The 18,872-nt window shown below is 39.2% G+C and overlaps 1 long non-coding RNA gene across 2 annotated transcripts; it reads left to right on the top strand.

Annotated features, from left to right (window-relative positions):
- Nucleotides 1–306: 306 nt before the first annotated feature.
- On the top strand, nucleotides 307–17,518 carry LOC102978271 (uncharacterized). Of its 2 annotated transcripts, none has more exons than XR_002891963.1 (3): nucleotides 307–384; nucleotides 13,722–13,812; nucleotides 17,115–17,518. It is a non-coding gene; the product is annotated as an uncharacterized lncRNA (long non-coding RNA). The 2 variants fall into 2 exon arrangements; XR_447717.2 differs by lacking the exon at nucleotides 307–384 and adding an exon at nucleotides 11,106–11,333.
- The last annotated feature ends 1,354 nt before the right edge of the window (nucleotides 17,519–18,872 follow it).

Raw genomic sequence — 18,872 nt, 5'->3', positions numbered from 1 at the left:
GGGGACGCGGGTTCGTGCCCCGGTCCGGGAAGATCCCACATGCCGCGGAGCGGCTGGGCCCGTGAGCCATGGCCGCTGAGCCTGCGCGTCCGGAGCCTGTGCTCCGCAACGGGAGAGGCCACAACAGTGAGAGGCCTGCGTACCGCAAAAAAAAAAAAAAAAGAACAGATCTCTTTGGAGACTTAGTTGAAGATTAACCCACTGTAAAGTAGTGGAACGATGGACGCTCATCTTGATATTTGGTGTTGAGTTGACAACTTGCTTCTTTATAGGCTTTTATCTCCCTGAGCCTCTCAGTCCCTCTTTTGACGTCTACAGATCAGGAAAGTGATCAGAGAAGAAACTGAAGCTCCAGCAGTTCAAATGTCTAAAGTCACCTACGTGGTAAGTGCCACATGGCTTCAGGTTCTCAGGCCCTCTTCTCCCCACTTCCTACTTCTCTTGACCTGGCCATTATTCAACTTGGAGTCACTGTCTCCCCTTTTGGTTGAGTCACCTTCCAGGACCTTTAACATCAAAGCAAAGGTAACAGTGAAAAGTAAATTGTAGAGACTAACCACATATATCTCCTTTGAAATTAAAGTCTCTAAAGATTTTCAAGGTTCTATTGCCTGCCGTAAAAGGGAACAGAGACAATCCAGTTTAAGAAATTCCAGTATAAAACAAAAATAGAAAAAAATAACTTGATTTTTAACGTCCTTCTGATTATAAACTATAAATACATGTTGTCATAGTCACTGTAAAATCTTGGGGAAGAAAAGCACTACTTCTGCTTAAAATAAAGGTGCATTCACATGTATACATGTTTTGCATTTCAGAAGTAAGATATTGTACACATATATGATTTTAGCAAGAAATTCCAATCTTTGTACCTAGCTGCCAAACTGAAACCCCACCTTTCAAGCCTCTTGAGAAGAGGATGGTGGGTTTTTCACCAATGGGTTCTGAATAACTAGCACAGTTCCTAACACAATGTACTCACTCAGTAAAAACCTGCAGAAGGAATGAATGTTGAACAAAGAGATAAAATGATTTAAATATTGTTCCACTTCTCTCCCTGCCTTTTTCGAGAAGCCACAATCATTGAAAATATTTAAAAACTCAGTTCTGAAATAGATTTGTGTTGAAATGCCTGTATTATCCAGAAGCGGAATTACTGTTTTTTAATTAATATAAATTTATTACCAAAATATAACGTTGAATTCTTGGCAAGACAAATATTTGTTTCGGATAGAAAATGAGGGTAAAAGTGATTATTATGCCCACCCCAGAACATTTAATATATTATTACATAATCCATAATGTTAGAAAAGAAAAACAAAGAACACGCATTAATTTTATTTTATTATTGCAACTGTGCTGTTTTGAATTAAGTGTTTTGCATGTTTCGCTTAACGTTCATAACTTAATCAGGCAGTGCTTCTAGTAAATCTTACAATGATGACAGCAAGATTGGAACTGAGATCTATTTGCAAAGCCTATGATATTTCTCACTGCTTTCTGCCACCAATTTTGTGCCATCACTTGCCACCCTAGTTTTGGACGAAGCATGGTTTTCAGTGGAGATTCTATGTATTTAACTTAAAAAGAGTGAAACATCTTTTGAAATCTGCTAAATTTAATTAGATTTCAAGACAAGTATTCATTTATGCCACATGAATCTTCCTCATAGCCATAATGATTAATGGTTAGATATTTTAGATAAATAATTTAGATATTTTAATCATTATAAAGTAAACAGATAGCTTAATAGGATGGGCACTTTATATAGGACTCTTGAAACTCTCTCTGCTCACAAAAATTCCCTTAAGAGCTCTGGGAAACAAAGTAGCTCTAATTCTAATATATTGAATTGGCTCTAATTCAAAATATTACAATATTCACATACTCCACCAAACCACTGCACTTCACCCTTGACTGTACATTTAGCATGCAACTTCATATTGCTTTGTCCTTTATCAGGCAACCATCCTATATATCAGGAGGTAAGTCACACGAGACCCCACAGTAGCCCAAACCAGCATCACAAAGTTCATGTGCTTAGCTCAGAGTATTACAGCAGTCATTCGGAGTCCTAACATGTTTAATTATCTGATTTCTTAGAACACAGCAAAATAGAAGCAAGGCATTAGAAAGAACATTGCTCAACATGTTTGAGAAACTACAAAAAGTTACAGCTTCTTGAAAGTAGGGTAATGAGAAAAATCTCTAAATGGAAGACGGAAAAACTGAATAAGGAAAACAGAAGCAAGAAACCAATGAAAAATCCGGGGTGATAGAAGCATGGGTTATTGTCTTAGATAAGGTAACATTAGCACCTGTAATAAATAAACCTCCAAATTTTAGTGACTGGGCTTAATACCATAGAAATTTATTTCTCACTCATAAAGCAATCTAAGCACATGTAACTAGTCCACTGGAGATTATGCTCCACACAGTTATTCAAGTACCCAGGCTTCTGCTCTTATAGCCCCACCAACCACAACATCGTCCACATGCAGCTGGCTTAAGGCACAAAGGGTAAGTGGAAAGTCATACCCCATCACATCTGCTCACATTCCACTGATGAGAACAAGTTCAGTGGCTGCATCTGGCCACAGAGGAGTCTAGAAAATGTAGTCTCTGACTGGCCTGCTGTCCCTAGCAACACCCCACACTGGCGGAGGGGGAGCAGTGATATTGGTGAACATGCATGTAGCTTCACGTTCTTGAATAGCCCCTGAAGATAACACTTGATTGTTACTAATACACATAACCACTACATGTCATACACTTTGGTGGGCTCCCCCAAGCCACATCTGCCCTTCTCCCTCACCTTCCTCTTCTCTTTAGGTCAAAAGTTAAATACTTGCTTTCCCAAAAGCCCCAGTAGTTAAGAATGGCCATATGGCCATGTCTTGGCCAAGGAAGTGTAAGCAAAACTCACTAGGAGCACCTGGAATAGATTTTTGCTATTGAAATAAAATCCAGAGATAGTTCTGCCACTATGTCTTCCCTCTCCTTCCTACCTTCAACTCCACTGTTTTTTGAAACTGTGGCAGCATCTTGTGAACTTCAGGGAAATGCCAGGAGAATTGTTAAGGGTGGTGACCTGGAGTCCTGAAGATACAGAGCCCCTGAGGCAGCGCCAGCAACTTCCTACTTCCAAAGTCCCTGTAATGGAAGGATAAAAACTGTTACTTAAAGCCAACTGCATACCGAAAAGATAACACATTTTGTTCATTTAAGAAGGAAGAAAAAAACAGGTAATGTAATAATATTTCCATCCTTAATAGTTAAAAACAGTGTTAAAATACATTGATGCTTAAATGAGAAATTTTAAATTATGTAGAAAATATACATACACAAAACAGAAAATTTTCCATACGACTTGCCCCTGAAAATGTCACTCTATTCACTTTCCATCATGTCTAAATACACTATTGTATATATGAATAATATACATTTACTCAACATGAAGAAATAGTATTTTCGATGTCTTTATCAAAACTCAGTCTGTACTTAAAGCCAAAATCTTATGTCATGTAGAAAAGATGCAAAATAGCAAAGGAATATTTCTCTCTCAACTACGGATAATATAAAACTTTCCTGGAATTCAGTGTGACTTTCTCGAAAAAAAAAAAGTTTTAATAGAGTTTATAATTTGTTTAAAGGGGAAACGTGTGCATTTGTTCCCTGGCAGCAATACATTAATTCCCTGGTATAAGCAGTTTTCACATATGTGTCACCTTTCTCTACAAAACTCCAAGGGCTTTCACTGTTGGACAAACTCTCCCCATTTTCCAGCTATAAGTGGGCACTTAGGGTGTGATTGGAAAAGACTTTGTGACTTCAGCCTTGCGGTCTTGAGGGCTGTGAAAACTAGGATAATAGCCAATGGTCTTATAACTGGTAGTTGCAGCCCAGCTGCACAAAGTCCCAGGATGGTCCAGCACTCACATCAGCAGGAATTCACACTGTTCCAAGCCGTAGAACTACTACAGTGAATAAAGTACCAAGTCTCTGCTTTTACGGAGGTGGAATCATTCATGAGTAGAGACAGACAACAAGCACATTCACATGTAAATAAATAAGTTCAAATAGTGAAAAAATGCTATGTAGAAAATAAAGCAAGATAATGGTGTATAGGAGGTGATTTCTGTGACTGGCTGCTATGGCTGGAGTGATCGGAGAAGGTGTTTCTGTGGATGCAACATTTGTGCTGAGATTTGAACTCTGAAGAAATGTAGCCACATGAGAGTTGATGGAAAGAATATTCCAGACAGGGGAAAGAGCAAATCTAAAGTCCCTAAGACTGGAATGAGCTTGGCATATTCCAGGGCCAGGAAGGGGGCCAGTGTAGCAGTCAGCTATTGCTCTGATAATGTTATGTAACAGATTATCCCAAACTCAATGTATTTCTTCCTTGTTTTGCTCACAAGTCTGCAGGTCTGTAAGGGCCACTTTAATTTAGGCTTGTGGGTGAGCTGAGCTTGGTGCCAGAATTCAGGTCACGTTTCAAAGTCCCTCTGGAGCCCAGGCCAAGGAGGCTGAGGGTCCCTAGTGCATGCCCTCCTCATGGTGGGTCTTAGGACTCAGAAAGGCCAGGCCCAAACTTGCAAGCACATTTTAAACTTTCACAAGCATCAAAACCAAAGTCACATGGCCAAGTCCAAATCCAATGGATGAGGGAGATGCTTGACCCATTTCTGTGCGTTGCAAGGTCACTTGACAGAAGGAGGGAGTGAGGAATTAAGAAAACCATTCTCATCGACTGCAGCCAATATGGACAGAATGTTGTGAATAAATGTAAACTTTACAGGAAGTTTGCTGGAAAAGGAGCAAAAGTCAGATTATATAGGATTTTGTAAGCATGATAATCATTTTGAACTTTGTTCTAATTATAAGGAGAACAGAGGGATTATTAGTAGAGAACTCATTTGATCTGACTGATACTTTTCAAATCATCAGGGTTTATTGTGAAAAACTGGCAGATCTTAGAAGCCCAGAGATGTGTTAAAAGGCTTCTGCTGTAGAAGAGGTGGGAGAAATTTGACTTCTGTTAGCACAATAGTGAAGAAGGTAAAAAATGGCTAGGTTCAAGATGTATTTTGGAGGTAGAGCCAACAAAACTCACCTGATTGTGTGTTTTATGAAAAAAGAGGAAAATTAAAGATGGCGTCTAGGTCTTTGCTTGAGCAAGAGGGTGGAGGGTCGTTAGGGCAGATGGTGGAGAAGCACTTTAGAACTGGTTGTCTGGAGGGGGATTTTGGTACCCAGAAATTTGTTTGGGACACATTAAACTTGAGAGAACAACTAGACACAACTAGAACAACTAGAAAATGAGATTTTAGGCAACAGTTCAGTTAATGAGTCAGGTCTTGTGGGGAGAACATCGCTGCATATATCTGTTTGGAAGGCTTCAGCATATAGAAAGTGATGTCTTTCCCCAAATTTTGCCCTCACTTTGGCAGTCTGGAAATGCCTGGCTGTTACCAATCCTTCCCACCCCCGGCAGCCCTCAAGCAGCAACAGATGAGAAACAGTGTGTAGATACCCCTGCTCCCATGTCATTGGGTGGGATCATTCTGAAGCTTGTGTTTCACACTGTTTCCCAGCATTTGCCCCTGGGATTAAGCTCCAGGCACCCACAGTGGTAGCTGGCTTGATAAGACGCCTTTCCCTTTCCCCGCCCCACTTTTCTCTGGGGTTTCCTACACTTACCAAATAAGTTACTTGCACTCAAAACCTTGTTTCAGGGTCCAATTCTGGAGAATCCTAAATTAAGACATCAATTTCTCCTACTTTACTCGATCATCCTGTGATCTTTTAAACAAGCTGCATAATTTCCCTTCCATCCTTTGACCCCAGAAACCTATCATTAAAGGCTTTTCTTGCATTGCTGTTGTACTTTTCCTCTGCCCATTCTGTCCTGACCTCTCACAGCTGGGTTCTCCCCTCCACTGCTCCACCAAGCCTCTCTTGTCCATGTCCTCATTGCTTACTAATGGTTGAGTTTCAGTTCTTTTCTTGCCCAACTTGTCAGTTCCGTTCAACCCAGTTGATCTGCCCCTTCTTCTGGAGGCTCTTTCTTCTCTTGACATCCAGAACCTACACTTCCCTCATTTTCCATCTACCTTAATGTCAGCCCCTTCTCCTTCTCCTTAATGTGTTCCTACTTATCTCCCAGCCTCTAGATTTCAGAGTAATTAGTACAAGGCTCAGTCTTTGTCTTTTTTCTTCATTTGCATTCATTTTCTTAGTGACCTCACCCAGTGTCCTGGCTTTAAAAGGATTATTTCCTATTTAAAAGGATCTTCAAAAGGATTATTTCCAAATTCTCTAGCCCAGGTCTCCCTTGAATTCCAGATCAGTATATCTAACTGTGACATGGGCATTCCCACTTGAAAGTCTAATAAATATCCCAAACTCAACATATCCAAAACCAGACTTGTTTCTTCAATTGTATTCTCTGTAAATGGCAACTCCAACTTCATATTTGCTCAGGCAAAAACTCTTGGTATCATCCTTAGCCCCTCTCTTTTTCTCACAACCTATCAGAATATTATGCCTGCTCTACCTTCAAAAATGTTCAGACTGCAGCCTCTCATGTCTCTACCCCCATTCTGCAGTCCAGGACACTACCATCTTGCCCCAGAAATATTACCATAGCCTCCTTACTAGACTGTCTGATTCTCCTTTCAATATATAATTTTCAGCATATATTCCCTGAAAAAGTCAGCTAGAATGACCCTTTTTGAACAAATGAAACCATGTCCCTCCACTGTTCTAAGCCTTCCTCTGTCTTCCCATCTCATTTAGAAAAATAGCCAAAGTTCTTATAATCGCCACATCTAGGATTTCCCTGGTGGTGCAGTAGTTAAGAATCCTCCTGCCAATGCAGGGGACATGGGTTCAAGCCCTGGTCTGGGAAGATCCCACATGCTGCAGAGCAACTAAGCCCATGAGCCACAACTACTGAGCATGGGTACCACAACTACTGAAGCCCACGAGCCTAGAGCCCACGCTCCACAACAAGAGAAGCCACCACAATGAGAAGCCCGCGCACCGCAACAAAGAGTAGCCCCCGCTTGCTGCAACTAGAGAAAGCCCACGCGCAGCAACGAAGACCCAGCGCAGCCAAAATATAATTAATAAATTTTTTTTAAAAATTGCCACATCTGTATTTACCCACTCTTTCTGTTTTTTTTTTTTTTTTTTGCGGTACACGGGCCTCTCACTGTTGTGGCCTCTCCCGTTGCGGAGCACAGGCTCCGGACGCGCAGGCTCAGCGGCCATGGCTCACGGGCCCAGCCGCTCCGCTGCAGGTGGGATCCTCCCAGACCAGGGCACGAACCCGCGTCCCCTGCATCGGCAGGCGGACTCTCAACCACTGCGCCACCAGGGAAGCCCTGTTTAATTTTTACTGGTGTGACATTTACAATGTTGTGTTAGTTTCAGGTGTACAGCAAAGTGAATCAGTTATACGTATACATATATCCACTCTTACCCACTCTTTCTGTTATTGATATGAACTCGTTACCTGCTTTGCTTCCAGATTCTCAACCTGGATTCTTGACTTTTGCTCTTCAAACTTATGGTCCATGCCTTCCTTACTCCCCCAGACCTGGGGTACCAATGACTCCCCCCAACACCGCATCTTCTATGACTTAGTCCTTTTCTCGTCTGGAGTCACCTGCTTGCTTTGTGTGTTTTCTGACTTTTCCAACTTTTACCAGTGATTATTTTTAGCCTCTGTGTTTGGGGAAGGGGGACTGCCAGCCCCAATCCTATCTAACTCTTCTCCTGAGTTTGTCTTGACATCCAGCTGCCAAAGCTACTGCTTTGCTTTTTACTCCGAGATAGCTGCGGTTATACTTGGGGTAGGAAGATCTGTATTCACAGGGACTGACACCCAAATTGTAGGGTGGTTTTCTAACAGCATGGCCTATCACATCTTCCCACAGACTTGTAAACCCCAGGGGGAGAATGCCTCATGGATCTTCATCACAGTCTACAAGTTTAAAAGGGGTAAGACATTTCTCAGGAACCCCTTACATTGTAAAGTGTTTGGGGTTCCAGAGAGTTGGAAATTACTGCCTTCTCCTCCAGTCCTGCACAAAGTTATTCCCAGGCACGTGGCTTAACTGCTCTGCCCAATCACTCCTGCATCCCTGGGATTGTCATTGCCAATTACCAAATCAGATACTTAACATACATGTGATAATTCACAAAGCCACTTACTGAACCTCATAGTTTAATGGTTGTGTTTGGCCCCTCTGCAGAAGTTCCTAAGCTTTGGCAGTTTGCCTATATGAATTCTTTAGTTAAGTATTTTTGATAGTGTATACATGGCAAGTTTGATTGAATATCTCTTAATGCCTTCAAATATTCACAAGTCCTGAAAAGTGAGTAAAGCCACTGGTTTTAAACTGCAAAAGCATTCCCGTTCTCACATCAGTCCTGTTCCCATCCGTCCCACCAACATTTGCTGTAGCCTTCTAATACACGATACACTAAACATTTGCGTTCTCCAAACAAAATCTTAAAGCTCCAATAAGTGTTTCAGTTGAGCCTGGCTCCAGTGTAGCAGTGGGCTTTTCAATTTAGCAAAACTGTAAAATGACAACAGGGTAATTCTGGTGAACTAACCAGCTTGTTAAAAAGAGATACTGCTTGCACTTTCTTTGGGAAATGGTAGCTTCTCGTTTTATCAAAACACTATTTTCTGTGATGTAAAGGAATTTTTCTTTTATTTCCTCCTATCTTTTCTCATGAACTCATAATATAAAAAACACGTATCAGACACTTCAGAGGGATTTGGGGGTAAAGAAGAGTTTGTATATGAGGGAACATTTGCTTCTGAGTTTCATTTTTCTCTATTAGCACTGTTTCGATTAGAAGCAGTATGGATCACAACCAAAGAACAACTCTCTCCCTCTTTTCCCCAGCCTCATTTCTACCCCTTAAATACATACAAACCCACATACCTTTCTTTACGTGAAGAATTTCTACTTGTCTTTCAAGGAATGGCTCTAATAATTTCTTCATGTTGAGGGTGTCAGTAACTTCCTTCCATGCCTCTCCTACCCAGTCACTTATTTTTCTGTTCACACCGTGTTTTCTATATATTACTACTTAGCATTTTTGTTAGTTGTTTACATATATTTCTTCTGGATTCCGAGATTCTCGAGGGCGAAGACCATGGTTTTTTTTAAATGTTCAGTACATTATATTCAGCATACGATAAATGAATAAATTGGTGACAGACTGAGTAAATGAATTGGAGTTTGTTGCTTAATGAACCGGAAAAGAAATAGAATTGACGAAAGGGTCTCTGTGGTAAAAATATTCTTGGGTAAACATTGGGTTAACGAGGATTCTGCTCTGCAGGGTTTCTCAGTGCTTTAATGTGCACTGTCATTCTCCAATGCCATCCTCATCCGCCTCAACACTGCCCTTGACTTTTATTTGTTCCAACCAAGCAGCAACTGAATGAAAGAGTAAAACAGACATCTCTCACGTGTCATCTGTAAGGCAGGGCCCCAAAGATCTCACTCATTCAGTTAATCAGAAATTCAGTGAAGAACACCCACCAAGATGGAAACTCATCATCCACTAGCAAATTACAACCCACCTAAGGCTGAGCCCAGCCCCTACTTACTGCTGGAGATGGAAAATGGGAAACAGTTTTAATATAGTTAACCCATCATGGACAATGTTTTCTGAGCTACCAGTCACCTTTTCCCACTTGAAGGCCAGCAGCGGGGTTTCTGCTGGACACATTTTTGCCATTTTCCCCATAAAACATTAGAAAGTTGCCAAGTCATAACATTTTTGAAACCAAAGTTCTTGGGAATCCAGTTGTTCTTGGACCCCTGGCTTATTTCCTATCAGTCAAGCTAAGAATCCAGAATGTTTGGTTTTCTTGATCAGGAAAGACCAGCAGCACTTCTTATGCCTTAATTCTCTTTGTTTCCTTAATACTTTCCCCCCAAATCTTGCAGGTCTTGAGAAGAATTTGGACCAGCTCATACAGCTGTTCTACTAATTAATTCACAGGACATTACCATTAGAGAAATTTAAAGGACCCTTAGCTATAAACAATTTTGAACATCATTGTACTGACTAATGCGTTTTGAAGGAAAAAATATGTAATATGTCAATAAATAAATAAATCTTGAGGAAACAGATTGGTCTACTTTCATTTTGTAATGTAAGTTTTATTCTGAACAGGAAATTTAAATACAAAAAGCTAATTTAAGGGCTTCCCTGGTGGCGCAGTGGTTGAGAGTCCGCCTGCCGATGCAGGGGACACGGGATCGTGCCCCGGTCCGGGAAGATCCCACATGCCGCGGAGCGGCTGGGCCCGTGAGCCACGGCCGCTGAGCCTGCGCGTCCGGAGCCTGTGCTCCGCAACGGGAGAGGCCACAACAGAGGGAGGCCCGCATACCGCAAAAAAAAAAAAAAAAAAAAAAAAAAATTCTTGAGAGACAGCGTGTAGTCGGAATGGGCATTGGCTCTATGATGTGATTTTATCAGCTGAAAAGGACAATATGAGCTTGGTCCTATTATCTCCCCCATAGTTGCTGAAACCAGAGGTTTCTCTCCATTTAATCCATTCCATTGAGTCATGAAAAAAGGAGATGGATCATTGAGTCCAGAATGTCACCATTGTGTCCTCCTCCTCCTCTCACCCTCCAACCAGTCTGTGCTCCTCTCTTCTTTATACTTTTCTGTCTCCCAATCAGTTTTGAGCTCCTGGAGACCAAGAACCAAGAACTATGCTTGGTACATAGAAGAAAATCTACCATTAATTGTTAAAGGGATAAGGGGAGTAAGGGTATGTAAATCATAATATAGTCCTTCTATGTGATAGACACAATGCAGCCATTGAAAATAGCATTTCCAAAGAGGTCCATGGTGTTGAAAAAAGATCAAAATATTCCTTAAAAAAAAAATAAATAAACAGTGGGTATAGCAGATCCAAGTTTAGAGAAATAAGACTGATAATTAACAAGGATAGATTCATAGGGTGGTGATGACATGGCTACAGTAAAACCCCAGTTTTTACTGTAAAACTTATAGCTTCACATGGCATTTGTGGTTGGGTAAGTTTATATGAGTGTGTTTCATATTTTATTTACATTAACTATTTAGTAAAGTATATATGTTTCTTATTCTATTGTAGGTGTCTGGGCATTCTCATACTTTTCCTCGTCTTTATGCAGGCTGAAGTTAAAAAACAAACAAACAAACATTTCTTCTGCCACTGTAAAGGCACATAGGGGATTCAGGTGAACCTCAAACAATAGTTTCACCGAATGTTCTGGTGCCCAGAGCAGACATGACAGGTAGGCAGCAGCCCTTTTAGAACATTAGTCTCAATAATGCTGTAACTCTTGGCTGGATGAGCGGCACGTTACAAGAGACCACTTTTGATCCACCTAAAATTAGGTCTTAGGTGTTCCAAAGAGGGAGAAGGAAAGGGGGAGGAGAAGAAAATATCTATTAACGAGCATTAAGTATTACTTTTCCCTTTCCAGTCTCTCAGCAGAAAGCCTAAGAACATCTGATTTTCTGTTATAAAGGAAAACCTCTGAGTAATATAGCCCGCACCTAAAATTCTTACTTAGGTGTTCCAAAGAGGGAGAAGGAAAGGGGGAGAAGAAAATACTATTAACGAGCATTAAGTATTACTTTTCCCTTTCCAGTCTCTCAGCAGAAAGCCTAAGAACATCTGATTTTCTGTTATAAAGGAAAACCTCTGAGTAATATAGCCCGCACATAATCTCATACTTAGCACCATGTTCTGACAGAAATGCAAAAACTAAGTGATTGAATACTTCAAAATAGCTTCCTTCTTTTTTCTCCCCAAAACGACTCAAAAACACCATTTGTGTGGAAAATACTGACCATGCACAATGACGGTCCCTGGAATGTAAGAGTTCAGTAGGATTCTAGAGCATTCTAGATTTCAAGCAACAGAACCTGCTAATATTGTTCTTTTTCCCCTTTGTCTAATTCTCACTCGACTTTGCCACTCATGGAATTTTCTTTCATTGTTTATAAAATCGCTCTGTCCTTATTGAAGTGTAGAATTAGAGATTTTGCTATAGAGGAATGCACTATAACTATGTACAGTGGATAATTATCTTTTATCTGAGAACGGCTTGGTCGTTTTTAGGGAATATAGACTTTTACAGTTAGTTGAGCATAATTCTTTTTGCAGCTAAATACACATAGAGAAAGAATCCACTTCAGTTCCTTCCCTTCTTCCATACTTCCTCCTTTCTTTTCTTTCCAGGATGTTCCTTTTGGCTCAACAGTCACTATTAGCAGAGAGATATAATCATCTAGACCTTGGACTTCATGACTGTATTCTCTCTCCAGTGCTGCCTTAGATGCCTTCTGGCAGCAGCTGATGTACTTAGAATAGAAGGCTCTCTAGGCAAAAGCATATTCAGCTAGTGTAAAGTTCTTCTTAAAAGGGGGAAATAAGAAAATATGATTTTTGAGACTTAGAGTGAGAATTTTATCTGGCATCATTTTGTTTATAAACCATTTTTATTCTCAATTAGTCTCAATTTTAATGATGTTTGTTCACCTTTATTTGCTTCTAGAGGGCAGTTGTTCCTTTCACTTATATTAAAGCTATACTGACTTTCAGATCTTCTGCTTGAGTCGATAGCCTCTCAATTAGATGGAACTATCCCCGAACAAAGCATGACAAATTCAGCTTCTTACTTTGAAATCCTTCTCTTTTATCATCATCAATGCCTGAATTATAGCCTCTAACTGTACCTACTCAGACTCCAATTATATTACATAAATGCCTAAATTGTGTCATATCTTTCGTGACATGTTATTTCTGTAATAATGTCCATCTTTTTAGCTCTTAGCCATAGTGAAAGGGCAATATAATCCAAAAGAGAGTGTCTGGTGTGTTAATCATTAATAAATCTGAAAAACATGTGTTTGATTAAGGCCATCTTTTCCCTTTGAGTAATTCTTTTTTTTTTTTTAGCATCAGCAAGTTCTTCTGAAATTCATGATTGTCTCTCTGAAAGCTCTAAATAACCAGTGTTGATTTCAAAACAGGCACTGGCCAATACTTTGTTACTTATAGTAAACCCCTAGCTGGCATTTGCGTTGATAATCAATCTTTGTTTGTTGCTTAAACCATTCAAAATTCCTCCGATATTTATGATTTCATTAAGTAGAAGATGCTGCATGCAAATAAGTACACTTCAGTTACAGAAAGCAGCTGTCAGAACACATTTATATTCCAGCAGCAGAGAAGAAATTAATCTCACAGTGGCTTCAATTCAAATTGGTATGATATTCCAGTAATAAATTCCCTGCCCAGATGGAAACATTTTCTTTATCATAAATATTTTAAAACACTTGATCTGTGTTAAAGTTGTACAGGACTGAAACTCATTTTAGATATTTTAAATATTTTAAATCAAGCCCCAAATAGAAAAAACATTTTGGTTTTGTAAAACCCATTTTAAAATATTTTCAAATTTTATATAGGTTCATCCTATCATATACATTATGTAACCAAAGAGAAAAGCTCATCAACTGCTAATCTTGCCTGATTTGGAGCACCCAAAGAAAGCCCACATTTCTAGCTTGTATTAACTATATTTCTGTCATATGTTTTAATGACACTAGTCATTCCTTTAGTATTGAAATAAATTCTGAAAATAGCTCTTACTCTTTTCCTTCACTTATAGGATGATTTGTGGAAGAAGAGGAGGGAGCAATGATCACAGAATGTAAATGCTAAGAAACTGAGGTCCAGAGCCACAGAGTGCCTTCTGCAAAGTAAGCAAAGCAGTTAATAGCAGGGCTGGGACAGTAACACCCAATACTCGATGCAGGGAATAGTGTGCTTTTCAATACTTTTTGCAATTTTAAGCAGCTGGTTCTGGTATAGTTATTTGTGTGTGTGAGTGTGACAGTTCCCAGTTCCTCCACCCTAACTGTTCCACTGTGAGTCACTCCAAGCACAAGTCTCCCAAGAGCATCATGAGACAGTAGAGGACATGCAGGTCCATAGAAATGACTTTATACTCTTCAGCTTCCCTAGAATACGAATCGAGAATTAAGCATTTTGAGAGACTCTGCTTCTAACTCTAGCCATCACTGGAGTAGATCTTCTTCTCATCTAGACTGCTTAGAGATTAGTGGCCCCTCATAAGTCACCACAGTTCCATCTTTCTTCTGAACCAATACTCTGAAATCCTCCAGGTGGTAGGTAGCCCAGAGGAGAAACACAGCCCCTAAGGGTGGGTTTGTATCTTTGGAATCCTCTCTTGACTTTGACTCTCAAGCCGAGGGGACAAGTAGGTCTGGACTTCAGAGTCCACTTTAACATTCAGATGTCTGACTTTAGAAGAGTTGATGGGATCACCATAGCCATGTTGGTCAAATAGTGACTTGCTTGAAGCTGGATGTTACTAACTTCCCAATCACGACTGCTCTCCTCCAACTGAAATACAGCAAGTTTTATCACTGAAGAACACACCAAAAGCCAAACAGTAGAGTTCAAACTCTGAATTCAATCTTGAAACATAAGCTCCGAAATAAGATCCTTGCTGAATACCACACAAAAGGAGAAATGAACTGAGCGTAGATTAAAACATTGAGAAATGGACAGGAATTTACCAAACAACTCTTCCTTACCATGGATTAAAAACAAATTGATATTTCACTTGCTGATTCAGACTACATCTAACCCACATCTCACATTAGAGGATCTTCATTGGCAAAACTGAAGACTGGAAAATGCAGCCAAATTTGGAAAATGATACCAGATTCCTTAAAGAGCTGAGTCAAAGTTCTCTGTTTTTCAGATTTTAAACTATTAGGAAGGACAGGCTCTATCAGATAAACCCACTTGTATAAGACCTACACCAGTTTATATTTATTGATATTTAAAGACTTTTAGACAGTTGGAGACTGGGTGGCAGGATTTCTGGATCTTAGTCTTTGCTCTGATTTGGCTGGGTGTACCATTGGCCAAGTTACTTTGCCTCTCAGTGATTTGATTACTTCATCCGGAAAAACAAAGGTCTGTAATGATTTCGTTTGTCCAATGCCTGTCTCAGAGCACTGATTACCTGTCTGGCTATTCACACACTGCAGAACTGTGTGAGGAAGAAAAGACATGATTTGCAGGAAAGCCTTTTAAGAAGCAGGAATTATTGAATGAAAAAAATATGTTACCAAAATTATCTATCCTCTGCTAAAAACATCTCCAGAGGAAAGAAGGCCTAAATATTGGGCAGGCCATAGAGGAACCAAAAGCGCATTCCCCAAATAATGGATTTATAGATAAATACAGACACTTACAGACACCTGGATAAATGTTTGGTCTTCAAATCCAAACTTCAGACCGAAATTTGTGCTGATTCTCCAAATGTGTAATGATACATGTTATCATTTCTCGATAGTCTATTGTGTGTCAGGTAAAGGACAGGTTCTTTATGCATGTTCTCACATTGAATTTTCATTTTTAGCCCAGTCCTAGTAAGTAGATATTATTATTTTCAATTACAGATGAGGATATTGAGGCACAGAGAAACTAGCTGGTTGCTTGGAGTCCCACCCCTAGAAAGTAGCAGAACTGGAATTTAAACCCCCAACAGTTAGACTATAAAACCACAGTCTTATCTACTGTACTGCGTGGCACTGAGCTGAAAAGAGACAACTATAATGGAATTACTATAATTTCAAGGGTCAATAGGGGACCCCTAGTCAGAAGGCTTTGTTATTGAGAGGTCAATAGTTGACCAAAAAAAAGGTCTTTCTACTTCACTCCTATTCCCTTTGTTCATCTGCGGGATAAAAGGAGAGCATTGAAATCCATATTTTGCTCAGAAATTGAGTATTATCCATGTAAGTACTGTCAAGGAGAACCCCACTTTAAACTTTCTGCCGCTTTGCTCAAGAATAAAGGTTTTCAAGGACAAATATTGTTGCAGATTGTAACTTGACAGTGAATGTCTTGAAACTCTGCATAGTCATATTTGAAAGGAAGCCAAATTTATGAAAAAAAAATGTCCACTTCAAAAGCTTAATGAAGGCAATTTGTCAACAATTTCACACATCATTTGCCCACAACCTCTGAATAAAAGGTTTCCCAATTTACCTTTTTCCCACGTGAACTTCAGATCATATGCATTTAATGATTCATCAATCATCATCTTTCCCAGAAACTGAGATGCAAGCAGAATACAATCAAAGAGATCTGTTAAAATATATTGTATGTGATACGCTTATTGTTTACATTTCTTTTTTTACCTAATGTCGGAGAATCGTACATGGAATGACATGAGTCTTGAAGATCAGAGTCTGGTTTAAGACTTAGGGTGAATTTGCTATATAACAGATTAAAACAACTTAACATACCTTAGAATGTCTATATCTCAGACTTCTAAAAATTCTGTAGAGAATTAGAGAGAGGAGAGGAGAAAAACAGCTATAGATGAATGGATATGACTTACAAGAGAACAAGCAAAGTCTCCCCATGGCACTGATTCTTTAAATAATTAACAAGAAACTCTTTGCAAAGGGACCTACTTGTCAAATAACTAACTTAAAACCGTTACTGTTGATTGTCAGCATGCTTTTGTAACCAAAATGCCTGAGGGATAAGTTGATGGAAAGTAATTAATAAGACCAAGAATAAGGTTTACTGCATGTAACTGATACTGTTTGTAAATCTGGGACTCATAAAGTATTGTTCTGATTGAGGAAGGAGATGCAGATGTTTCTGCTATTTTAGTAAATGGAAGAAGTGTAAAACACTCCAACCAACAGAAAAGGGGGTACAAAACATTTAGAGCTGCAATACTTACCACGACAACTATTTTCTGTTACATTTTTAATGTAAGGTAAAACTTCCCTATTACGTACTTGGGCAGCCCATATATGGGACTCAAGTGTGACATCAACAATGGCAAATAAAGGTAGTTTTATAAGACAAGGTGAAATGTATGGTTGACCCAGATATCTAGATACTTTAGCAAAAAGAATTTTAATTGGAAAAACTGGTGGAGGATTTGAGAAAATGTTGGAATAAATTATTCGGTTAATTTTTGGCCTTCAATATACTTTTTCAGCATAAAGAAGAATCCTGTTTGCTAAACTCTTTGGGCCATGATGATTCATAGTACAGGTGGTGGAATTTGGTATGTATTTGTGTGTGTGTCTCTGTGCACACATATTTATGTTTATGCTTGCAAGTACTTTGTCAGAATGAAATGTTTAGGCTACACTTACTACCCACCTGATTTTAATTAGTGTTACCAGATATTTACTGAAATCATCAAAGTTTTTAATTTAGAGATAATTTGGCAAAGGGCAATTTGCTGCTATTTACATTTAAATAGATGTGAAAAAATGCACTGATGTTTTCTCAGACAGACCCCAGGGCAGTTTCATGTTCAAGCTCTGGAAGACCTGCTCCCCTTGAATGTGGGAGGGACCTGTTACTTGCTTCCAACCAATAATATAACAAAAGTGGTGAGAAGTCACTCCATGCTTATATTATGATACACACAAACACACACACACACACACACACACACGGCATTGCCCTGGCACATCTGCATGTAAGGGTTTGTCTCACAGAAATTCTCATCACAGAGTTACAAGAATCTACCTCTTTCCAGTGCTTTGGTTTTAAGCAGACCAACCATTGGGTCAAAATGAGATACACAAAACAACCTTTAAAAAGAAGAACGAAGTAGAAGGACCCACACTTCCCAATTTCAAAACTTATACTAAAGCAATGGTAATGAAGATGGTGTGGTACTCACACCAGGATATACATGTAGATTAATGGAACTGAGATTTCAGAAACGAGCCCTCTTATCTATGGTGAACTGATTTTCAGCAAGAATGCCAAGACCATCCAATTGGGAAAGAGTAATCTTTTCAACAAATAGCACTGGATCAACTGAATAGTCACATGCAGAAGAGTAAAGTTGTGCCCCTACCTCACACCATATTAAAAACTCAAAATGTATCAAAGATTTAACTGTAAGAACTAAAACTATAAATCTCTTAGAAGAAATGGATAAATCTTCATGATGTTGGATTTGACCATTCTTGGATTCTTGGAGGATTCTTGGGTATGATACCCAAAGCACAAGCAACAAAAGAAAAAAGAGATAAATTGGACTTCATCATAATTAAAAGCCTTTGTGTTCCAGAAGGCATCATCAGAAAGTGAAACAACAATCCACAGAACGAGAGAAATTATTTACAAATCATATCTTTGATAAAGGACTTGTATACAGAATATGTAAAGGACACTTAACAACTTAATAATGAAAAGACCTCCCAATTAAAAAATAGGCAAAAGATCTAAATAGACATTTCTCCAAGGAAAATATACACATGACCAATAACCACATAAGATGCTTGACATCATTAGTCATGAGGAAAATGCAAATCAAAATCACACATGAGATGCAACTTCACATCTAGAGTGGCAAGATGAAAAAGGCAGACAATAACAAGTATTGACGATGATGTGGAAAAATCAGAACCCTCATACATTGTTGGCAGGAACATAAAATGGTGCCATCACCTTGGGAAAAAGTCTGGCAGTTGCTCAAAAGTTTAAACTAGATGACCCACCAATTCCCCTCCTTAGGTATATATCCAAGAGAAATGATAATATATGCCCACACAAAATCTTGTACAGAAATACTTAGAGCAGCATTATTCATAATAGCCAAAAGGTGGAAACAATCTAAATCTCAACAGACATAGATAAAATATGGTATATCCATACACTGGAATATTATTGAGCCATAATAAGGAATGAAGTACTGATACATGTTATAACATGGAAGAACCTTGAACAGATT

The sequence above is a fragment of the Physeter macrocephalus genome, chromosome 8 (assembly GCF_002837175.3).
Source record: "Physeter macrocephalus isolate SW-GA chromosome 8, ASM283717v5, whole genome shotgun sequence".
Classification (NCBI taxonomy): Eukaryota; Metazoa; Chordata; class Mammalia; order Artiodactyla; family Physeteridae; genus Physeter; species Physeter macrocephalus.
Note: the sequence above shows the minus strand (reverse complement) of the source record. Positions and strands in the feature narration are given on the sequence as shown.